The sequence below is a fragment of the Notamacropus eugenii genome, chromosome 1, assembly GCF_028372415.1.
Source record: "Notamacropus eugenii isolate mMacEug1 chromosome 1, mMacEug1.pri_v2, whole genome shotgun sequence".
Lineage (NCBI taxonomy): Eukaryota > Metazoa > Chordata > Mammalia > Diprotodontia > Macropodidae > Notamacropus > Notamacropus eugenii.
The window spans coordinates 410,141,334-410,167,608 of record NC_092872.1 but is presented as its reverse complement, the minus strand read 5'-3'; the positions used below and the strand labels follow the sequence as shown (position 1 = coordinate 410,167,608).

General features: G+C 37.7%; 1 long non-coding RNA gene across 1 annotated transcript in view; it reads right to left on the bottom strand.

Moving 5' to 3' along the window:
- The window catches only part of LOC140518690 (uncharacterized), a 96,782-nt gene that overhangs the window by 36,388 nt on the left and 34,119 nt on the right, over positions 1-26,275 (bottom strand). The gene's annotated exons all lie outside the window — the stretch shown is intronic.

Here is a 26,275-nt window from a genome sequence, read left to right as displayed (position 1 = left end):
TGAAAAAATCCTCTGTCCTAGCAGAAAGTGGGACATCATCCTTACCGTGAATCAGCAAAGAGATCAAACAAATAGAGGTTCTGGATAATGAGTATATATTACAATTCCTTTTTACAAGTAATGGTGGGGCTTGTTAAGAGGATAGAGCCCTGGGAAGTGAGGGGGACCAAGGGGAAGACTTCTGATAGGCAGCAGCTCAGTTATTTCTCGAGATGGAGAATTTCTCACTTAAACAAACTTCCCAGACTGTGGTTGGTTGATTGTTGTCCATTTTTAAAGAGGACCAAAATGACATCACCATGATGAAGTGAAGCTTCAGTGTGTCCAACTGATCAGACCAGCATGAGCTCGGAATGCTCTACCACAGGTTGGGCACAGATAGTCCATGTGAATATTTGGGGTGGATCCTCCAAATTTGCACATCCTACATTTACTTTGTGCTTTCTCAATTCCGCTTTAGAGCACAGCACCCTTTCTGATGTGAGCACACCATGCTGAGTGGTCCTGTGCCAGTGTCTCCCATGTTACACAGTCAAATCCAAAGTTCTCGAGAGAGATCCCAGACTATAAACCTCCAACAGATGTAGAATGTAGACAGGAAAATCTCAAAGTAGCTTCCACTCAGTGTTGTATATGTTTAAGGTACTGAAAGTTCTCTCTTTGACGATTCCACAGACTTCTACTTAAAGCAATTTTCTGTAATGTGAATTTACCTGCAGGAGTGGGGAAGGAGGAGGCAGGAATGGGTGGGCCTGAGACAGACACACAGTACCCCAGCTAATTGTGGCTATTCATCCTTCCTCCTGGAAAAGAACCAATGACATCAGACGGGCGATGTCCTGACTGGCAAGTGAATTGGATTTAAGTGAGGCAGAGCTGTGCAAAGTCATCAGCCTCACTCTTTCCTCCAGAATCCAGTGGCAAGACAAGTCAGGACGGTTGGCAATGGTCCAGGATACAGTGGGGGACCTTTTTAAGCTAGGGTCTTTCTCAGGTTGCCCTTTGTCTGAGTCAACACCATTTAGTAGTCCTTTTTTCATACAAAGGAGACATTGCTCTATATCCTTTACAAGGTCATTTAAACTTTCACAATTATTGATGCCATAGTTCATTTTCTGTTCTCAAATATTTGTCCCCCCTGAGACTTCTTTTGTTATTTACATATTTTCTAAGGCTATTTTCCTATACTTTTCAGGCATCAAAGTGCTCATCTAGGAAAGAAGCAGCACATTCTTTACTAGGAGATTTAACTCTTTTCCTTTTAATGGTTCACTTGACAGTAAATGGATCCATATAACAGGGCAGTATCTGAAAGGAACAATACTTTACAATTATTTGAATGTATCTTGTTTTCTCAGGTAGAAAGTAGACTCTTGGAAGGCAGGACATTTTTGTCTTTGTATGTAATGCCTATTATAGTAGGTGCTTAATAAATGCTTGTTGATTTATTATTTTTAATTATTTTGGTATCTACCATAAGGGTTTCTGAAAGATGAAATTTGAACTCTCCCTTCTATCATATTATAATGTTATTGCATTTGTACATCTCATGTGCTTTGTTCCTTCATTCTTTTTTATTTTGTTCTATGTCTCACGCTTAAAAATGTCAATTTGTGGTGGGGGCAAAATGTTGGATGAAAGCAATATCACATGAGAGTTACTCTTTCTCAGGTCCAAAGGCTGAATTGCCCTCACTATGGACACTTAGAACTTATAAGGTCAAGTTATTGAATGTCTGATTCTTTCTCCCTACCACCATCCTGATTACTGATAATCCTTGAAAATTCACATATCCCCTTTCCGGGGGTGGAATGCAGTCTTGTGAAGTAAAACTTTTTCTAGGAGAAGGTTGTTTTTTATCACAGGCATATGCATACCCACATCCATGGTCATATACTTCAGTGGAATGGAACTCTTTGCTTTCCTGTTCAAGGAAGAGGCCTAGCTCTACTTCCTCCTAAATAGTACCCTGCCTTCACTGCTTTTATCCGATTTTCCCATAGTCTACACTCTTGATCAAAGATAAAAGAAATTATTGATCCTACTCTCTTCTCCTACAGACTGGGCAGGGGCACATCTTGATCTCTCCTTTATCTATTACCTTTTCTCTTCACATATGCATATATTTGGTACATGGCTTTGAACACACTCACATAGTCATTATCATGTATAAGTATGGCATCGAATGTAATGTCCATAGCTCCCTTTCTCTCTATCTGGATGACAGCCCCAACCTTCATTTACTCCATCAGTTTAAGGTTTTCTCAGAGTGGAAACGAGGTGGCCATAACCTCTGCAATGATAACTCAAAACTTTCTCAGAATCCTAGGACTAACCCTAATATTGAGAGAGTACACTACTACTACTTGCTACTGTAGCTGCTGAGCCCCCACAAGTGTGGTTTGAAGATATACACAAAATCAATTGGCCTGTCATTGACGTTTAAATATAAGACATTTATTCAATGTCTTGTACTAAATATGGCAAAGGAAAGAATAATCACTATACATACATAAAAACTACATGTACTCATTAGAAGACAGAAGCAATGATTAATTAAAATATAACAGTCCACCCACAAACCTGGGTCATACCCTTCTACTGTTGTATACAGTACCTATGAGTAAACCAAGAAACATAGCAGGGAGATCCATGAGTAGAGAAAACTGTGGGCAATTCTTGACTCAGGACAGCAGGCCTTGATGTCATGGATCTCTTTAAAAGACAGGCAGGAACACTGATCACCTACCAGGCATAATGGTTTCTCTGTTCTCTACCAAAACATCCTTAAACTTTCCCCATAGACTGCTACATAAGAAAACTCGAAAGGTAGTAAGGGGCCAGAATGTGAAAGAATTTAAAAGGGAAACAGAGAATTTTATAATTTATCCTGGAGGTAATAGGGAAGTTTATTGAATATGGGGGACAGAAGGACCAGATCTACAATTTAGGAAGATTACTTTGGCAGCTTGGTAGAGTATGGACTGGATTTGGGAGAGATTTGATTCGGGGAAACCAACCCAAAGGTGCTACATTTTAAAATTAGCACTAGTGACTCCATTTTGCCTTTATCCACCATTTTGTGAAGATAAGTTTCAGCTTCTTGTAAGTCACCTGATTTTGGAAGTCACAAGATTGCTCCCTCTCCCAAAGGTCACCCAATTTAAGGAATGTTACAAATCTACTCCTCTCCCTCTCACCTGATTGTCTCCTGATTCCCTCCACTAATCAGAAACTTCATCAGGTATCTTAGTCTCTATAATTCTATTTTTCACACTCTCCAAATTGTGTATTAACTGTGTAGAAACTAATGTTCACTGTCCTTGGCCACTGAGTCTTGGATTCAGTTTGTTTCTGCATCCATATGAATTGCTAAATAAATTGTGGTCTAGATATAATTATTCTGTTTATTATACCATAACACAGGCTATTGTAATACTCTAGGCAAGCAGTGATAAGAGCTTGCATCAGGATGAAGGCAGTGTCAGAGGAGAGAAGGTAGTATATATGACATATGCTGTGAAGATAGAAAAGACAGGTCTTGGCAGCAAATTGGATATGGGGTGGGGTGAGAAAAAATGAGGAATCAAGGATGTCATGAAGCTTGCAAATTTAAGTGACTGGGAAGATGGTGGTCTTTAGGACAATAATGCAGACATTTCAGAGAGGCCAGGATTTGAGGAAAGAAGATAATGAATTTAGTTTTAGACATGTTGAGTTTAAGATGTCCATAGAACATCTCAGTTCCAGATGTTGAATAGACAGTTTGAAATGTAAGACTAGAGATCAGGAGAGGTTAAGGCTGTATAAATATATCTGAGGGGCAGCTAGGTGGTGCAGGACAGAGCACTGGCCCTGGAGTCAGGAGAACCTGAGTTCAAATCTGGCCTCAGACACTTACTAGCTGTGTGGCCCTGGGCAAATCACTTAACCCCTACTGCCTCCTAAATAAATAAACCCAACTGAGAATCATCTACATTAAGACGATAATTAAATTTGGGAAAGTCTTACTATTGTTCAGTAACAAGCAGCTGCCTTAAAACCAAGAATTTCCAAACTTTATGAATCTGTTCCATGGCTTTGAGTTTATCCACTTCAAGTTCTACATAGTGATAGGGCAATGAAACCTTTAACTAGCTATCTCTTCTAATAGCTGAGGATTTTGCTTTGTTTAATCAGCTCTGAGAAAAGCCAGGTTTTTCTGACTGCAAAGGGGTCTATCTTTTCTCTTCTCTTTTTCCCTCCAAAACCAGAGAGGTCAGGAAAAAGCAATACAGGAATCCTGGAGAGATTTCCCTTCTCTCGGGCTTGTCGTAAGTGAATTCAATAAAGATAAACTAAAGTATATACTCTGAGCATAATCAATTTATTAAAAGTGATGTGGATAATTCAAAGTGGGTCGGACTAGCCAAGTCAGTAGGGTCAGCAATCTCAATGAGGAGGGGAATCCTTTTATTGACATGCAGTAATGAAGGGGTGTCTGGGTAGTTTTAGAACATTACAATTGGCTATACTAGGAAAAGTGGATTGGCATTCAGATAAAGCTAATCATGCCCCTCTCTCACAATGAAGGAATGTTCACTGTTTTATGGGACTCATTTGCTTCTTATAATACTGGACAAGAGACCAGAATCACCAGGTTTGCTGTCTTCTTGGAGTAGATCAAACCTCCCCTAATCAAACAAGGCCAGGAAGGAACAGACCATTTGTTTTCCAGGCAGATGCAGCCAGGTAAAGCTGGTTGGGGCCTACAAACAAGTAGATATCCCAGGGATTAAGTGCAGGAGTGATAACAACATTCCCTTTCAACCACACCTTTAAACTAATTCAGAGGGAAAACTGCATTTCTGAAGAAGGTGACTTCAGGAGGATACTAACTCAGTTATAAAAATCAATGCACCATAAATTCAAATATATTGTAATAATATAGTAGAATTCAGATGTAATATTAATTTTTATCTTTTCACAGGCTACAGAAAACAATAGAGAGGAATAAGTTCTGCTAGCTTTCCACAGCAAAATTCAGCTCTCCTCCAATTTTGCCAATTAGTTCTCAGCAAAGCACAGTTTATATTTCAAGGATCATTGTTCCCATCAAAACGCTTGCATGACCTTCCTGTCAGTCCAGCTCCTATCAACTTCTGCACTCTGTCCTTGGTAATAAACTTTTTTGTAGCCTCCTGTAGTTTCTGTGCCCAAGTCCTCCTGTACTGTTTCTTATCTTCTTCTGCTCTTCCTCTTACAGCTTCTTCCAGAACCTTCTTATGCCTCAGATTTGTGTCTTCTAACTGGCTGTGACATATCTCTAATTTATGAAGCAAAACTCAATAACTCCACTTTTCTGTTAGGTATGACCCCAAGAGTCCTTGTGTAATCTTTCCATAGTTCCTGAATTGTCATTTGATTTACAAGTTCTCAGTTACAAACTTTAGAACTCTGAAAACCCAAGGAATTTACTAATGTTAAGCAGTAAGCAGCTTTTCACAGAACTATTAAGTGTCAGAGACATAATTTTAACTCAGGTCTTCTTGAAATCAAGTTCATTGTGCTATCAACTACTCTCCCCTCCAATTGCTTTTGACTCTGAAATAATCTTAAAATAATTGTACTGGCATTACTTCATAGCTGAAGTATACTTAAAATTTTTATAATCTAATAAGGTTTTTGTAAATTTTTTGTTAAATTTCATGATCTATTAGTTTTTTGTAAGCTACCAAATTGTGATATTATTAAATTGTGAAGGTTAAGCACTATATGACTTGGAATTTTAAACACAAGATTTCATATCTGGTAACATTCTGTGAACTCAATTGATCAGTGCTTTGTTGTCTGTTTCAAAAGTTCTGAGTAGTCAGGGTGAAACGAGGATAGCCATTATCATCACTATTATTCAATATCCTATTAGAAAGGTTAGCTTTAACAATAAGAGAAGAAAAAGATATTGAAGGAATGAGAATAGGCATTAAGGAAACAAAACTGTCACTCTGCAAATGGTATAATAGTACTTAGAGAATCCTAGAGAACTAACTAAAAAATCTACTAACAACTTTAGAATAGTTGGAGGATAGAAAATAAACCCACATAAATCATCAGCATTTCTACAGACACACACACACACACACACACACACACACACACACACACACACTACCAAAAAAGTCCAGCAGCAAGAGATAGAAAGAGAAATTCCATTTAAAATAACTATAGAAAATATACAGTATTTAGGAATCTACCTTCCAAGACAAACCCAGGAACTATAGAAACAGTTACAAAACCCTTTTCACACAAATAAAGTCAGGTTTAAACAATTGGAAAAATATCAATTGTTTGTGGCTAGGCAGAGATAATGTAATAACAATGATAATCCTATCTAAATTAATTTACTTATACGGTGCCATACCAATCAAAGTATCAAAAATTATTTTATAGAACTAGAAAAAAAAATTCCAATTAAAGAGCCGGGGGGCAGAAAATCATCTGGAAGAACAAAAGGTCAAGAATATCTAGAGAATTAATGAAAAAAATGCAAAGGAAGGTGGCCTAGCCATACCACATCTAAAAGTCTATTATAAAATGGCAATCATCAAAACTATTTGGTATTGGCTAAAAAATAGAGTGGTGGATCAGTGGAATAGATTATGTACACAAGACAGAGTAGAAAATGGCTATAAGTAATGTACTGCTTAATAAACCCAAAGATTCCAGGTTCTGGGATAAGAACTCACTATCTGACAAAAATTGCTGGGAAAACTAGAAAATAGTGTGGCAGATACTAGGTATAGACCAACCTATCACACCATATACCAAGATAAGGTCAAAATGGGGACATGATTTAGACATAAAGAGTGATACCACAAGCAAATTAGGAAAGCAGGGGCTAGTTTACCTGTCAGATCTATGGACAAGGGAAGAAATTATCAATAAACAAGAGATAGTATTATGCAATGCAAAATAGATAATTTTTATTACATTAAATTTGAAAAGTTTTGCACAAAAAAAACCCGATGCCCTATGCAACCAAGATTAGAGGGAAAGCAGAAAGCTTGGAAACAAATTTTACAGCCAGTGTTTCTGATAAAGGCCTCATTTCCTAAAAGCAGAGCCCTACTTCAACAAACAGTTAAAAGCCAATTGATAGGCAGTGTGTGGGATGGCTCAGGTCCCTACATAAATCAATTACTCAGAGGCCTCTCAAAGTGATGACAGAAAAGAGATTTATTCGATTCTCAAGAAGCAGGGCTTACCTGTAGGAATAGGAAAGCCGAAGACAAAGAAAAGGGCAGTGATTTATGTAGACCCTAACGCAAGTCCCTCCTCCCCGCACTGACCATTACCCTCATTAGCTGAGAATATGGTCTTACATTCTAGACACGAAATCTAACCAATCCCTTTGGAAATGAAGACATTGAGGAATTATGTAAGTTTTGTCCAGTCATTGAGACCCTAATACACTACACAGTTTTATATCCTTATATGGAACTATTCTATTCTAAAAATATTGTAACCTTGAGCCTTCAGGCCTTACCTCACCCCTGGGAGAAAAATTACAATCTGAGGAGTCTTCACTAAGTCTATCCCACTCAATCCCTCCTCTTATTTATCAACCTGAAGACTTCTCACAGATGTTTCAACCAAAGTTCTGTAACATGATCTCACACTGTCTATTAATCTCCTCATCCCAATCAGGATCATTCCTATCTCTTGTCTCTACAGGTGCCCAACCTTCCTTCTTTAATATCATCAATCGAATGGCTCCTTCGGTCCTTTCTTCTACTCTAGCAAGTTTTAGTAAAGAATTTCTAACTATTTTAGTAATTAGTGAAATCAAACAAGGTAAACAAATAGGAAGTAATAAAATACCACTAATTGCTATAAGGCCAAACCACAGTAATCTCTTCCACCAGCTCCCTTCAAACCAGGACCACCAAGACGTATTGAAAAGGGAGTTCCAAGTTTGTACAGGAACATGAGCAACCTTCCTGATATTTTTGGTGATCTCTTTCACTATTCTTCCATTATCATCAAATTTTCAAGCAACATGTGGACAAATTGAGCTTTCCACAAACTCCCCCTTCTTCTGCAAGTAAATAATCTAAGATCAACCTATGTTGCAGTACTGCTTCCCTAGTTTGCGTGGCTTGATTGGCCAATAAGTCCAAATCTTCTGCTGTTTGATTGGTAATAATTTCAACTACTGCTTGGAGTCTGATTAATCTATTTAATAGATATATCCAGGCCTAATAGTCCCCCTTCATGATCTCTGACTTACCCTTCCATGGTTGTTGTTTCGTCTTCCATATACAATGTTGATAATTCTCCCCAGTTCTATTGATTACACTCCAGAAAGTATCAAACATCATCCTACGTGTTCCATTCTCCCACTTCCCTACCCATTCTTTATATTCTGTGTTATTCTTAGTACTATTCACATATATGTATATATATATATATCTCCACAAATAGTCATGGTCGTGACCCCCTTTGCATCGTTTTCTGGGATCAGAGGGGTTGTAAAACTTATACCCACAACTTTTGTGATGTTCCCCTTTTGCTCTCTTCATATGAAGAGGATGGGAAAAATGAATGGGTACAGGGAATCACCCTACCACCTGAACAGGTAATACCATTCTGATCCCATCTGTTTGCATACTGGGCACAATCAATACGAGCCAGGGTTTCTGGCCTTCCTGTGAATGTCCATTTACAATTACTTCCTCCCAGCCATGTCTCCTGCAATTCAGGTCCCGTTTGGTTTAAATAATGTTCACCTGGAACTGATTCAGACAAAGACCTTCGATGTTTCTCTTGGCTTGTCCAGAATCTTGTTCCATCATGTACTACAGATCTATTACTTAAAATCCAGACTGGACTCAGCGGTACTGCTACCCATGGCCATTGGCTTAACTGCTGAGGTCCCCCTACAAATCCAACAGTTGGATATCTCAAAGGTGTCCACAATGGTCTGAATTAAGGCCAGGAAACTATTTTCAAGAGTGGGGTTGATAACTGGGGCCTGGTGTCCCAGCAGTGGGAACAGGATCATGCCTAAAAGGGACATTCCCAGGGTATTGCATTTTGGTTGCATTGTTCCCACGGTTTGTCAAGTCCACACAGTCTTAATAGAAGAGTCCTGTTTAGATATTGTGGTTAATGGCCTAGGACAATTGCTGAACAGAGAATCCTGTTAAGAACAAACAATAATAATCCTAGTATAGTTCCCCAAATAACAAAACTTATAATGAATTTATATATATATATATATATCTCATTGGCTATCCCTTTCCAAATTCTGTGTGTTCTCACACACGCTTCAAATGGAGCTTTTAATAACAACAAAGTGTGTCTCCAAGCATGAAGCTTGAGAGTTTAATAACTAATAGCAATAATTATAAATGACAGTAAACAACTTTAAAATTTTTAAATGCAATAACCTTCCATAACTTTGTCTACTGGCTTCCCAATCATGCTAAACATTTTCTGAATTGGGATGGGGGAATAGATAGTTCAAGGTTCAATCTTACCCATATTCCTCCCCTCCTCTTATTTATTCCTGTTTCCACACCTAAATCCAATCAATAAATACCTCTTCACATTCTTTCCCTTATGAATCCTTCCCTTCATCTATCTTCCTTTTATATGAATATGGGAAGGAAGCAAAGTTGACTGACACATTAGCAAATTACAGGGGGGCAGTCCCCTTGTCATAAGTACAGATACAGAGATTTAAATTAATGAACTGTCCATTTAGAGGTTCCATCTCATACAGCAGTCTGGGGAAAAATATCATCTTATGCAATTTTCTGATCTGGATGCTCCTTCAAACAGTCTTCAGCACAGCATCTCAGCATCTTCTTCTCTTCATCTTCTTGTAGAAATCCAGATGTCCACTCTCCTACAGAACTGAACTTAATACCATCTTAGATTACCACTCCTATCATTCTTACAAAAATCAAAATTGAAACTTTGACAAATTGTCATCTTTTTTTTTTTAAAAAAAAAGAAAATTCACATTATAATGCAGCTTCTACATTTCAGAGTAAGTCATTATTCATTCCCTCATTAGGAAGATGAGATTTCACTAAGGAGTCAATACCAGGCTCCAGTACTTATATAAATACAATAAATAATCATTTTTAACACAGTGCATAACATATCATAAAACAATCCCAACTTCTGATCATGTGATGCTTCTTTCAAAGCATTTACAATATAGTCCACAAACCATTTTTCATTTAGCATTAACCAACTAGGACAAAATAATAACTATGCATGCTAGCCTCATAAGCCCTTGACTTGATTGTCTTCACACTATTACTAAGAATTAAAGGACCCTAACTTATTGTTGTTGGTCTAAAGTCCTAAACCTATTAGCTTAATTTTAGACTTAGCCTCAGATGTTCCCCTACCAACAATCTATTATTCAACAGATCTGGTATTATTACTTACAAAACTTCTGATTTTAGGAATTTGCCACTAAGAGTAGGGACGCTGCAGGGAAACAACATCTCCCTCACTTCATGTCAATTCCAGGCAGGAGTAGATTGTCAACTGCTTTCAGCCAGGCTTCAAGTCTGCCAGGTGTCAGTGGGGAAACTGAGTCAGGAGAATCCTACCTCAGCTCAGGCTGAACAGCCGCTCTCCCGACCTTCCCATGAGATCACCTTTTTGCAGTTCATACCAGCATCTCACAGGCTTACTGGCATCATGGATCAGTGGCTCAGACCACCTCTCTTGCTATTCACACCTGGAGTTAGACTCAGAAGAACAGTCAGTTAATAGTCCCACAAAAATCTTAAAATAGCAAGCTCCAATAATCAGTTTCAGACATGACTAATTTCACATTGGCCAAGGAACATCTTTGAAGCAGGTCTAAGTAGCCTACATGCCCTTCTATACATGTTCTAATTCCTGATTGAATAACAATCATAAGTCATTGCTCTAGTAGATTTATATCTGTTTCCCAAACTACTTTATCCCTTTCTAACCCTGCTCAATCTAAAAGAATGAGCTACACATGTGATAAATTCAAACACTAACTTGAATTTTTATGTTCGTGTAATGAATTCAAATCAAAACAATCATTTAACTTTCAATGCCAAATATTACCAGAGGCTACCTATCTCTAAGAAAATTAGACTGAAATTCTTTCCTCAAACTGAGGATGTCTCTGATTTAGTCTCAGTAATTAATTCAGTTAATTGTTTTAATACTAATTGCTTTTACATAATTTTGTAACATGTAAAGATCTCATTCCAAGTTGGGACCTTTGTCCATTACCCCAAAAAAGTTTTAGTCCCATTTGTCTAAAGGCCTTAGAAAACCTCACCTTGAAAACTCCTTGGGTTTTTTTTTTTTCCACGTGAACCGGCTCTCCTAAGGTCCACTCTATCACTATGCCCAAGTCTATTCTACTTGCCACTCTTAATTCTATCAGTCCAAATCTCCAGTTTTCTGGCCACTCCCATCAAGACCATTCCTGGAGCTCCCAGACCACCTGGGACCACCCCCCCCTTTTTTGTAAGGGATTCCTTTCCCTGAATCCCCCTGTAAATAAAATACAATTACAATTAACTTTAAATCCCAGTCTTGTTCTATGTAACAATGATACAATATCTACTTATTCCCATTAGATTTAGAAAGAATGTTCCCAGAGATTTTACTTACCTCTTAGATCTTAAATTTGCCCTAAAGAACCAATCACTGAAGATCATTTCTTGTACATTTTCAAATTCTCACCAAAGCAAGTTCTATATACAATCTCCTCAGCTGCTGGGGCTGTACTTGTTACTAGCCTGAGCACTGCTTCTTTTCCCACATATACACACAGTGTACCAGCTTTAGGTTTTAGCATTAGAATTACAAATGGCAAACATAATTTTCATAAGTGATAACAAATTGTTTTAGCTATGAACTCGAACAATAAATTTCAGATGACATCAATTGCATTTTCATATCCTATTGGAGAAACTAAATTCTTCCCACTTTTGTAACTTACAAATACAAATTGGATAGGTAGGCCTTCCAAAAACCCATACGAAAGATTTTACAAAGTATTTCTTAATACAGCAAATATTTCCTCTCTTACAAACAGTTTACAATTTATCACAATCCCCTTGAAACTAATTGACAGAAATCACAAGAAAAGACCTAAACCCAAAGCCTTTTCACATTTGCCCAAAAACTTTCTTTTACAAGAATAACTTTAGAGTAAATGCTTGATTCATGGCAAAAACAATTTTAGCTAAAATTTCCTTTTCAACAACAGAAATAAACTTTTAACATAATACATGCTCAGATGAAACAGGCTTGAAAATCACACACACACACATAATATATATATCTACATACATGTACATTTTTAAAGCATTCTCATTTTCTTAATAAGAATGCTACAACAATGAAACTCATAAAAAAATTCATAACAGTTCTTTTTAACCAATTCATTAATTAACTTAACAATGCAATTTCTAATACAATATTTAGATGGATTACCTAAAAATTTAAACTTATTTAAGTTTACTTAAAACTTAAAAGAAGCCATTAACCTATTCAGCTCTTTTTTTATAACCAAATGTAAGTTTCAAATTATCAAATTTCTATCACATCTTTTTAAAAACCCAATCTACATGTAATAAATTACAAAATTTAAAATCGTGTAACAGTTACATTAGATTAATGTTGCAGCTAACAAATACCTATCTTTTTGTTAATGGATCTAACATTTTTGGCAGAAATGCTGCTGGGTGTCTCTGCCCTCCTCTTATTTGTGCCAGGATTCCCAAGGCCACCCCTTTCTGGCCCTCCCACTCTACAAAGCAAAAGAAAAACCTCAACTTATTATCTTTTTACTTTAAATACATTGTCTGGCATCAAATATATTGATCTAATTAAACCTAAATCCAAAACTCTCAGCTCTAAGTTGCTTACTTGAGATTTACTTTCTAATCTTCTGCTTACTTCCACCAAACTTTAATAAATTCTAACCTATCTGAAACATTAAATTAAGAATGACACATTTCACCTATTCACAATTCCAAATACGACCAGAATGAATTCACTTAACTTTCTGTTATTTCCCATTACACTAAAATTTCTTCTTTTGGGTGAGGCAGGAAATGGTTAATTGGTTGCTAGCATGCCTCTTAGGTCTGAGGGAAAAAGATTTTTTTTTTTTTCCTATCTCTCCCTCCTTGTCCCTCCGCCCCTCTGAAACTAGTCTGGAGGGGTTGAAGAAAGGGAGTAACAGGAATTTCAAGGACAGTTCAGCTCAGCCTTTCTGCTCCTGCTGGCTGGCTGGCTAAATTTACAACCTTATCAGATAAAAACAGAGACACACAGACTTTAATTCACACAGAAATACCAACACAACATATACAGACAAAACATTTAACAGAATAGAATAGTACATATAGGTTTAAATTTTTGGCAAACCCAGTCCTTGGAGGAAGCATATTTGGGCCAGATTGTGCCTCCTCCTCCGATGTCTTTTCACCCCATATGAAACAACAATACTTAATCATCTTCTTCTACATTCTTTTTTCTATAATTTTGGTAATTCATGCCAATTTTGTAATTGGTTTCCCAAGGGACTATTTACCGGTATTTCTTCCTGACTCCACTCCGAAGCTCTATTCTTGGACTGCTTTTGTCCCATTTGGGTCAAGGGTTGTCGCCAACACCTCTGAGTCTGAGACTCAACGAATTGTGCTAGCTCCCTTGCTAGCTCTCCTGCTAGCTCTCTTGCCAGCTCTCAGGTGAGGGTCGCCCGTCACCAGCAGTCACCCAGCAAACGTTTTTGGGGGGGCCCTTCACCCTGGGGTCCCGCAGTCCACTAATTTGGTTGGGAGTCGTCACCTTCTCCCCGAGTCTATCTAAGACTCAACAAATTGACCCCCAGCCCCCCCCCCCCACCGCGCTTACCGCTGGGTCGTATACGTGTACAAATTGCCTGACTGCAAACTTCAACACCAACCGGTTGGCATTTTTACACACTTCGCAGCTTCGGAGTCTTTGGAGTCCTTATCTTTTCCGTCCTCACTGAGTTCCTCTGCTTCAGGTCATTACCTTGCAGAGAGGGAGGCCTGGCAGCCCTTTTCAAGGACAATGGGGAAATCTCCCCATGGGTGCCCAGTCTTTGAACTGAGCTGTCAGCCATCTCTCAGAAAGGTCACAGATCCCGGCCGAAAGCCCCCAAACTGTGTGGGATGGCTCAGGTCCCTACATAAATCAATTACTCAGAGGCCTCTCAAAGTGATGACAGAAAAGAGATTTATTCGATTCTTGAGAAGGGGGGCTTACCTGTAGGAGTAGGAAAGCCGAAGACAAAGAAAAGGGCAGTGATTTATATAGACCCTAACGCAAGTCCCTCCTCCCCCCACTGACCATTATCCTCATTAGCTGAGAATATGGTCTTACATTCTAGACACGAAATCTAACCAATCCCTTTGGAAATGAAGACATTGAGGAATTATGTAAGTTTTGTCCAATCATTGAGACTCTAATACACTACACAGTTTTATATCCTTATATGGAACTATTCTATTCTAAAAATATTGTAACCCTGAGCCTTTAGGCCTTACCTCACCCCTGGGAGAAAAATTACAATCTGAGGAGTCTTCACTAAGTCTATCCCACTCAGCGGCAAAAATGAGCAGACAACAGAAAAAAACTCTGATCATAGAAAGTTACTATGGTAACAAGGAAAATCAAAATACACTCAGAAGACAACAACGTTAAAGATACTGCACCCAAAGTCTCCAAGAAAAATATAAATTCATCTCAGACCAGGGAAGAGCTCAAATAGGATTTAGAAAATCAAATAAGAGTAGTAGAGGAAAAACTGGGAAGAGAAATGAGAGTGATGCAAAAAAATCATGAAAAACAAGTCAACAGTTTGGTAAAGGAGACACAAAAATGCACTAAAAAAATAACACCTTAAAAACAAGACTAGGCCAAATGCTAAAAGAGGTCCCAAAAGCCAATGAGGAAAAGAATGTCTTGAAAAGCAGAATTGGTTAAACAGAAAAGAAAGTTCAAAATTTTGCTCACTGAAAAAATAATTCCTTGAAAATTAGAACGGAGCAAATCTGTAGAGAACCTTGCGGAGTTTGAAAGAGCCCCTTATCAAGAGTTCCCCTCCTCCAGGGGAGAATAATAGCTGACTTGAGAAGTCAAGTGATATATTGTTCTCAGGTGCACATCCTTGAATTTGGGTGTTGAAGTTCCAGGAATCAGGGCTCCTGCTATACAAGCTAATATTCTGAGAAAAGAAGCCCTGAGGACTCCCTTGCTACTTATCATGATCTCTTCTGTTCTCATGACTCAATCACTACCCCTACAGTTTTTTACTATATAAGCACCCCAACCCCTTGATTTGTTGACTCAGTATGTCTAGAATAAACTCAGCTTGTTCAGACTACTGTGTCCCACCTGTCTTTTCATCCTCTCTCTATGAGCCCCATAGCTACCCCTGAACTGCCTGACTGTGCTGGCCACAACACAAATGGAAGTTAATGACTTTATGATAAATCAAGAAGCAATGAAACAAAACCAGAAGAATGAAAAAATAGACATCCATGTGAAAAATCTCATTGGAAAAACAATTGATCTAGAAAATAGATCTAGGAGAAGTAATTTTAAAATTATTTGACTACCTGAAAGTTATTATCAAAAAAGAGCCTGGACATCATCTTTCAAGAAATTATCAAGAGAAACTGCCCTGACATTCTACAACCAGAGAGTAAAATAGATATTGAAAGAATCCACTGATCATCTCCCAAAAGAGATCCCAAAATGAAAACCGACAGGAATATTATAGTCAAATTCAAGAATTCCCAGGTCAAGAAGAAAATATTACAAGCAGCCAGAAATAATTCAAATATGGTGGAACAACAATCAGGATAACACAAGATGTAGCAGCTTCTAGCTTAATGGATCACAAAGCGTGGAATATGATATTATAGAGGGCAAATGAGCTAGGATTACAACAAGAATCACCTACACAGCAAACCTGAGTAAAATCCTTCAGGGGAAAATGGACATTCAATAAGACAGAGGACTTTCAAGCATTCTTGCTGAAAGGCCCAGAGCTAAATAGAAAATTGAACTTTCAAATACAAGATGCTAGAGAAGCAACAGCAAAAGGAAATCATAAGGGACTTAATAACTTTAAACTGTTCACATTCCTACATGGGAAGGTGGCATTTGTAACTCATAATACCTTTGTCATTACTATAAGAGTTAAAAGAAGATATATATATATATATGTATATATATATTATATACACATATGTATACATATGTGTGTGTGTGTATATAGAGAAAGAGACAGAGGGCATAGAAGTGAGTTGAATATGAATGGATGCTATGTTAAAAAAATAAGGAGAGGAATGTACTGCAAGAAAGAGAAAGGAAGAGGTAAAATGGAACAAAATATGTCACATAAAAGAGGCAAGAAAAAGCTTTTACAGTGGACGAGAAGAGGGGGAAGATAAGGGAAAGTGAGTGAACCTTACCCTTACCATAATTGGCTCAAAGAGATAACATACACTCTCAACTGGGTATCAATCTATCTTCCCCTACAGGAAAGTAAAAAGAGAAGGGAGTTGACAGAAGGGAGGAAAGAGATTGGAGGAGGGGTAGTCAGAAGTCAGAAGCAAAACATTTTTGAGGAGGGACAAGGTGAAAGGAAAGAGAGAATAGAATAGATGGTGGGAAATAGGGTGGAGCAAAACAAAATTAGCAATAGCAAATGTGAAAAAAAATTTTGCAGCAAGTTTCTCTGATAAAGTCCTCATTTCTCAAATATATAGAGAACTGATTCAAGTTTATAAAAATAAGAGCCATTCCCTGATTGATAAATAATCAAAAGATATGAGCAGTTTTCAGATGATGTAATCAAAGCTATCTATAACCATATAAAAAACATGGTAACTCACTATTGATTGGAGAAATGCAAATTAAATCAATTCTGAGTTACTACCTCATATCTATTAGATTGACTAATAGAAAAGAAAAGGTAAATGATATTTGTTGAAAGGAATGTGGGGAAAACTGGACTTTAATGCATTGTTGATGGAATTTTGAACTGATTCAACCATTCTTTAAAGCAATTTGGAACTGTACCCAAAGGGCTATAAAACCATGAATACCCTTTGACAAAGCAGCACCACTACTAGACCTGTACCCCAAAAAGAGATGAAAAACAAAAAAGAAAAGGACCCATTGGGGGACAAAGAATTAGAAACTGAGGTGATGCCCATCAATTGGGGAATGGTTGAACAAGCTGTATTATGTGATGAGAAGGATGATCTCAGAAAAAACTTGAAAAGACTTGCAAAGATTCGTGTAAAGTGAAATGTACTGTGTACAAACTGGTAGCAATATTGTAAGATGATCAGTTGTGAATGACTTGCTTCTTCTCGGCAATACAACAATCCATAACAACTCTGAAGAACTTATGATGAAAAATGTTAACCCAAGAGAAAGAACTGATGGTGTCTGACTAGAGATGGAAGCATTCTTTTATTTTGTTTATTTTTCTTGAGGTTTTTTTTTGGGGGGGATGTTATGCTTTCTTTCAAAATACAAATATTATGAACATGTTTTGCATGACTGCACATGTATAATTTCTGTTGAACTGTTTGCCTTCTGAATGAGGGGGGTGTGGATTGAGGGAGAGAATTTGGAACTCAAAATTTTAAAAATGAATGTTAAAAATTGTTTTTACATGCAACTGGGAAAAAATAAAATACCAAAAGTTAAAAAAAGAAATGGAGGGACAGGAGAAAAGGAAAGAAAAGGAATGCAAAAGAACAAAGTAAAGGAGAGAGGAAAGGAAGACTCAGTTCTTACCACCAATCTGGTACCTGGGCATTTATTCCAATTTGACCACTTACTGTGTGACTTGATCAAATCATGTCATTTCTCAGAATGCTAATTTCCCTGTCTGTAAATTGAAAGTATTGAATGAGACCTCTAAGATCCCTTCTAGCTCTATAATCCTATGTCTAGGATTTGATAAGTTCACAAAACTGGATTTATTTTCAAGTGGGAGACTTAAGTGACCCAGAAGGCAATGGAAAGTTGCAAGGCAGCAGGTTGTTGCACATTACCAAAAATGGGTTTTTGCATAAGAAATGGTATGAAAACACCATCAAGCTCATGTAAGATCACTAATGAAAGGGGGCTAATCGTGTAGTGAGAATACAGGACAACAAATTTAGCTCAAGTGCTAAATTGCTGCACTTCCATGATAGTAGAAGAAGAGGAGGGAGGTATCTCTGAATGATCTTTAAAAAAAAACTTGTACAGGTAGCAGTTGAAGTTCCCAGATTTCTCAACCCACAAATGCCAAAGACAGCTTCAAAGTTCAGTGAGAAAGCTCTTTCAGAGGGGAGTGAAATCTGGCCTTAACTCTGGCCCCAGGGCTGTAGCAGCTGATGCAGCAGCCTCCACTTTTGGAGACCTTGGCCTAAAGACCCTGAGGGAATTAAACAGCCAATCTGAGTCTCAGTCCTGAGTGGCAGTCCTGGGGTGAGGAGGAGTGCTGCTATAGTGGAGCTGGTGGAGGCTTTGGAGAGGGAATTCTACTTGCAGATCCTGGGCAGAAAAGAGTGCTTGTGGTTGCTCCCAGACAAGAATGCAAGCCAGGAGAAGAGTAAACTCCTCTCCCTTGATTGTGCCACCTTGCAGAAACTGAGAACTTACAGGTTCCTAGAGTATACACTACACTTGATAAAGGACTCAAAAGTCAAGCAACTAACTGGGAAAATGCCCCAAAAAGGAGGAACAAAATAAGATCATAGAAGATTACTTTCTTGATGAAAAGGTATTCTCTTCCATCCTTTTGGATGAAGAAAACAAAGCCTACTATCACAGGAAAACATAAAAATCAAGGTTTCTACATCCAAAACCTCCAAAAAAATATGCAATGGTCTCATGTCATGGAAGAACTCAAAAATGATTTTGAAAATCAACTAAGAGAGGTGGAGGAAAAATTGGGAAGAGAACTGAGAGCAATGCAAGAAAATCATGAAAAGTAAGTCAACAGCTTGCTAAGGAAGACTCAAAAAAAGGTCGAAGAAAATAATACCTTTAAAAATAGGCTAACCCAAATGGCAAAAGAGGTCCAAAAAGCCAATGAGAATAAGAATGCTTTAAAAAATAGAATTAGCCAAATGGAAAAGGAGGTTCAAAAGCTCACTGAAGAAAATAGTTCTTTAAAAATTAGAATGGAGAAGATGGAAGGTAACACCTTTATGAGAAACCAAGAAATTATAAAACAAAACCAAAAGAATGAAAGAATAGAAGACAATGTGAAATACCTCATTGGAAAAACAACTGACCTGGAAAATAGATCCAGGAGAGATAATTTAAAAATTATCAGTATACTTGAAAACTATGATCAAAAAAGAGCCTAGACATCATCTTCCAAGAAATTATCAAGGAAAACTGCCCTGATATTCTAGTCCAAGAAGGTAAACTAGGAAAGAATTCACTGATCACCTCCTGAAAGAGTTCCCAAAAGGAAAACTCCTAGGAAGATTGTAGCCAAATTCCAGAATTCCCAAATCAGGGAGAAAATACTACAAGCAGCCAGAAAGAAACAATTCAAGTATTGTAGAAATACAATCAGGATAATACAGGATTTAGCAATATCTATGCTAAGATATCAAAGGGCTTGTGATATGATATTCCAGAGGTCAAAGGAGATAGGATTAAAACCAAGAATCACCTATCTAGCAAAACTGAGTATAATACTTCAGGGGAAAAAATGAAATTTCACTGAAATACAGGACTTTCAAGCATTCTTATTGAAAAGACCAGATCTGTATAGAAATGTTGACTTTCAAATACAAGAATCAAAAGACACATGAAAAGGTAAATAGGAAAGAGAGGCGTTAAGGAACTCATTAAAGTTGAACTCTTTTCATTCTTCCATGGAAAGATGTTATTTGTAACTTGAGACCATTTTCAGTATTAATTACAGGGGAGATATATATATATATATATATATGTATATATATATATATATATATATACATATATATATGTAGGTGTTCATGGGTATGTATGTATATGTGTATTATATGTGTGTGTGTATATGTGCATGTGTGTGTGTGTGTGTAACAGGGGTGAACTGAATATAAAGGTAAAATACCTAAAAAAATAAAATTTACTGTTTGAATGGAATATACTAGGAGTAAGAGAAGGGGAGAGGTAGAATGTAGCAAATCATCTCACATACAAGAGGGAAGAAAGAGCTTCTACAATGGAGGGGAAGAGGGGGGAGAGGAAAGGAAATAAGTGAGCCTTACTCTCATGAGATTTGGCTTAATGAGGAAATAACACACACTCAATTGGATATGGAAATCTGTTTTAACCTACAGGAAGGCAAGGGGGAAGAGGATAGGAAAGGGAAGATAATAGAAGAGATAGGAAATTGGAAAAAGGAATAATCAGAAACAAACACTATTGTGGGAGGACAAGTCAGGGGAGAGAGTGGAATAAATAAAGGGCAGGATACAACAGAGGGAAATATGGTTACTCTTTTACAGTATAAATATTATGGAAGTGCTTTGTTACATTGTTGCACAAGTATGACCCAATTTGAATTGCTTGTTATCTCAACGAGGGTGGGTGGGGAGGGAGGGAGACAATATGGAACTCAAACCTTTAAGAATGAATATTAAAAATTGTTTAGCATGCAACTGGAAATTAAGCTATACAGGCAACAGAGTATAGAAATCTATTTTGCCCTACAGGACAACAGAAGAGAAGGAAGATGGAAGAAGGATGGGTAATAGAAGGGAGGACAGACTGGAGGAAGGGGTGCACGGGGTGCATGCTGTCCTGAAATGAGGATGGGGAGAGATGGGGAGAAAATTTTGAATTCATATTCTTGCGGAAGTGAATGTTAAGAACAGAAAAATAAATAAATTATATATTTAAAATAGAAAAATTAAAAAAGTTGTACAAAATTCACATAAGAGCAGAAGGCAAAAAGAAAGTAAAATCTATACCATTAGGAAGAAGCCATGTAAAATGAAATCAAAGATAAATCCAAGCATCTAAGTAACAATTGCTCACATTTATGTGGCATTTTCTGGTTCACAAAGCACTTTCACATTCTCTTCTTTTTTCCCCAATACACTGTGAGGGAGAAAAGGAAATGAATATAACCTTTATTTTATAAAGTAGGAAACTAGGACCCAAAGAAGTAAAATAACAATAGCTTGAGCAAGTTTTTCTAAATTTTTAAACAGTTTAGTTTTACATATCATATAGACATATAGAAGAAACACCAGATTTTGAATCAGAAAAATTTGTGAATTCTGACTCTCCCACTAATCATTGGCATGTCCATGGGCATGTGACTTCCATATTCTTGCATCCCACTTTCCTCATCCATAAAATCACTGGGTTGGATTATGTGGAAACAAAGGAAGAAGTTCGGTTTCCAGAGGGTTAAAACTCCTCCTTCCTTTGAGTGACAGCAGTTAATCAGAGTTGTGACCTAACACGGTCAGGTAAAAGGTCAGAAACTTGTGTGCAGGCTTGACAAGCTGTTTCAGGGGAAGCCTATCAGAGAGGAGAACATGAAGCGACATGGTCAGAAGGCCTCACCTGGCCAATAGATGGTGTGGCTGGAAATTCAACACCATAAAGGGCTTGCATTAGTCTGAACAAGTTTTAGTCTATCTGTATCCTTACTTGGGAGCTACCTGTTCATTCTGGGTGAATGAACATAGAAATTAATAAAAGCTTTCCTGATTTCACAATAAGTATTATTCTTTGTTTAAGATAAGCATATTTCTCACAGTTGGGAGCTTGTCGTTGGACTCATTCTTACAGAATAGATGATCTCTAATGTCTTTTTCTGCTCTTCTACTCTACGTTCTAAGGCCCTATCCACTTCTATATCCCATGTACTTACGAGTTGTCTTACTCCTCTAGCAGTTTCTTCTTTCCTCAGTATACCTGAAGTTTCTGTCCTTTTCCTTCTGGAAGGGGTCAGGGCTCTTGCCATTCCTAAAATCATATTGTTTCTAGTAGAAAACAATAATTTATCTGATTTTCTTCATTTATATAAAGAAAAATTAAATTCCATGAGATAAAATAGGCCACATTGTACTGTTCAAATTCATGGGGGAGGGGGAAATGATTTAGTAGACAGAAATAGACATATAAAAAAGAAATGGTAGTAAAGTATTTAAAATGTGCATACAAAGGAATGCTGGGGAGGCAGAGATGCAGAAGGTAACATATAAAGAAAATTACATTATAAAACTTTCATGCACATATATACACACACACACACACACACACACACATAAAAATACTCTGCATGTGGCAGTCCTATTCTCTCTTCTACATGTACCAGAATTATTGTAATTATTTTTTTTGTTGAATTTGCAAAAAAGAAAAAATCAAATCCAGGATTTATAAATGTCTATGCTATGCTGTGAGTTCCAAAGAAAAAAGTGGTACAATACAGGACTTCTTTTCCAAAGTTTGTTAGATTACTTCAGTTGCCTTTAATAAATATATATATTCAATGTTTAATTCCTTAAATTTTAAAGATAAAAAAGAAATTCTTCTAAGGAAAGAAAGGTTTGGATTTCAAAGTTCCATAACTAGAGTCATAACTAAGAATTCCTTCACCAGGACCAAAACTCGTTTATTTATTTTGCTGTGGGTTTGGAGAGGGTGAACAAGTGCAAAACTTAGATTACCACAGGAAGATGAATGGTATCAGCTCAGAAGACAATATAATTGTGGGTACAAGTGGACCATTGGAGATGGTGGACCAGGACACTGATGGAGGACCATCAGGTTTCAGTTCAAGGACTGCAGTCACCAAGGGAAGGAAGCAACCCATTACCAGATATCTATACCCCAAGCTACATGTCTGAGATTCTGCTCATGACCAGTCAGCCAGGCATGAAAGGAAAAGAATATGCAAGAAGTCAGAAGGTACTGCTATTAGCCTTTTAACAAATATTCATCACCTCTCAAACCTTTTCAAGTTCCCTCTGCCTAGAACCTCCAAAAGCAAGCAGTCCAACACATGAGCCTTTCCCAGAGATTCAAAGAACATGGAGAAATACAGGCTCACACACTTAGGGAAAGCCATCCAGGCAACCAGAACCCCAGAGACACATTCCTTCCTGCATAAAAACTTAATATATTTATGAATTTATAAACTAGCTGCATAATCTTGGATAAGTCACTCAAATTCCCTGGAAATATTTTTCTCCTATAAAATAAGGGGATTCCATGACAACAAAATCTCACCTCCCTTTCTTGCTCTCCCTCCTGCCATCATGCACACATATTTCTGATACTATCACATAAGGCCAATTTGGGGAATATCTATTCATTTTCCTGGGATATCTCTGTAGCTATGAGCTTCCTATAGGCAACCTCAGAATCACGTTTTTATAGGAGTTCTACCAATTATTTATTATCACTTCCATTCTCTTAGCTCAGTTTTTCCTTCTAAAGACTAAAATACTATCTCCTTCAGGGTCCTTTGAATTCTCATTGTCCCTGATTCTTAAATAAGTAGCTACCTGTTCTCTGCTTATTTTCAATGATAAGGAGATCATTATTTCCTGGGAGATGACATAAAATGGGGAGGAAGCAGAACTCAATTCTAAGCTCATGGATTTTTATTAAACATCTACTGCGTGCAAGGCACTGTGCTAAGCACAGAGATACAAAGGAGGCAAAAGATAGTACATTTCCCCAAGGAACTTACAATGTAATGAGAGAGACATCATACAGATATATACAAAGTAACCTACTTCCAGGACAAACAGGAAATAATTGATAGAGGAGCGACACTAAAATTAAGAGGTGTTAGGAAAGGCTTTCTGTAAAAGTTTGGATGTAGACACAAGTGGGGGAGAGGGAGCACAAAATGTTCGGATGCCCACAGTAGCCACCCCTACCTTGTCGTCCTCCTCCTTCTCCACTTCATTCTTCTCTTCCTTACCATCACCACCGTCATCTTCCTCCTTCCCCTCCTCCTGCTGTTGTCGCTGCTGCTTCCCCCCCACCACGTTCCCTTGCAGCAGACCATACTGGTGCCTCTTTTGTCAAGCGGGCCGCTGAGGAAACCCTGGGACCCGCCATGGACAATGAAAAGTCGAAGGAAGGAGTCAAGACTGAAAACAACCACCACATTAATTTGAAGGTGGCAGGGCAAGATGGTTCGGTGGTGCAATTTAAGATTAAGTGGCACACACCACTTAGTAAACTGATGAAAGCCTATTGTGAACGACAGGCTGTCAGTGAGGCAGATCAGATTCTGATTTGATGGGCAACCAATCGATGAAACAGACACACCTGCACACTTGGAAATGAAGATACAGTTGATGTATTCCAACAGCAGACGAGCCCCTTACTAAAAAGAAATCTAAAACTCTACTCCAGAATTGTGCTCCCAAGGAAAATGATACATCCACAATTAGAAAACCAAGATTTGGTTCATCCACATCCTGACTATAGCAGTATAGTTTTCTTTCTTCTTTGATTCCCTGCTCCCATTCCTTTATTGTATATAAAGTAGCTAATGTATGTGCACAAGCATAACGCATATTTTTTTTAACTAAAATGGCCAATGGTATGTTTTGATCAACATCAAATGTAGATGGGGAGGGGGAAAAACAAACTGGTTCTGTGAAAATATCCCTTTCCTCCATTAGTGGCATGCTGTTTCAACTTTTATCTTTACATTCCACTGAGTTGTTTTGCTCTCACTATGTAACAACAACAACAACAACAACAAAAATAGAAACATTCAAAAAAATCCTTCTTTGATTGGATAATTTCAATGTTTTTTCTTTTATCATTGTAAAACCAAGGACAATTTTGTAACTTTTTTGTACATAGCTGTTACATGTAGGGCAATCTCTGTCTCTCAGTAGGGATAAATTACTAAAAAGATATTGATCCTAGATTGTTTTCCCTTCAAGTCAAAAATCTTGTTGTTAAAATGAACTTCTTGTTTAAACTTCTTGTTTAAATTTTTTTAAAAAGTTGAGATGTAGTTGGTCCTTAAAGGGAGCCCAGGAAAATCAGTGAGCAAAGTTGAGTAGAGAGAGTATTACTGTCATGGGGGACAGAAAAAAAGCTCAGAGCTAAAAGATAGGATGTCTTTTTCCCTAAACACCAAAGAAACCAGCATCACTAAATCAATGTGTACATGGTAAAGAATAAGGCATATGGAGACTGCAAAGAAAGAAGGGAACTGGATTATTAAGGGTTTTACATGTCAAAAGGAGAGGATTTTGTATTTCATCCTAGAGATTAATGGGAGCCAATGAAGTTTATTGATAGGGAACAGGAGATGACATGGTCAGACCTGTGTTTGAGAAAACCACTTTAGTGGCTGAATAGAAGATGGATTGGAGTAGGGAGAGACTTGAGGCAGGCTCTCACCAACAAGCTGCTTATAAAGACCTGACTTTGAAAAAGCCATTTGAACCAAAATGGAGATAATAAATATTATTGCTTTTACAGGTTGACTATCACCACTTAAACCCTTTCTATTTTTCTGTGCCTAAGAATTCCATCAGCTCACAGCTCAAAACAAGAGACTTTCCCAGAGACTCACAGAACATGGGGTATATAAGTTCAGACATGTAGGAAAAACCACCCAAGTAGCCAGAGCCCCTAGCCAGGAAGTGTGTCACAAGATCTCACCTGGTTGGATTGTTTCCCTCTAGTCACGGCAAACAGTTCTGCTACTACTACATAAGAGAAGGATAGGGACTATTTACCCACATTCATGGGGTAGAAAGCTTCCTAAAGACAACCTCAACTCCAGGCTTATTTGTTTCTTTAATCCCAGGTCTGCCACTACCTCCTTCTTACTTCCCCTCTTGGAGCCTGAGTTTTGCCATCTATAATAAGAACAGGTAGTCCTATAAATCTATCTCATTAGGTCCCCTTCAGTTCTAATCATACAGCATATTTAAGTCGCTCTTTCAGCCTCTCCATGCATGAAGGAATGCCACTCATCACATCTTCAATAAATAAATAGCTGGTCTCAGACCATTTCCACACGTGGGGAGCTAACTACTTTCTGGGAAGTATCATAAAATTGTAGGGAAAGGACTCAATTTTGAGTTCAGAAACTTGGTGTCAAGTCTTGGCTTCACCATCTACAAACTATGAAACTTTGAGCATATAATGTAACCTCTGTGAACCTGTTTTCTCACCTGTAAAAAGGCATAGCCTAGATCAAAGGTGGGGAACCTGTGGC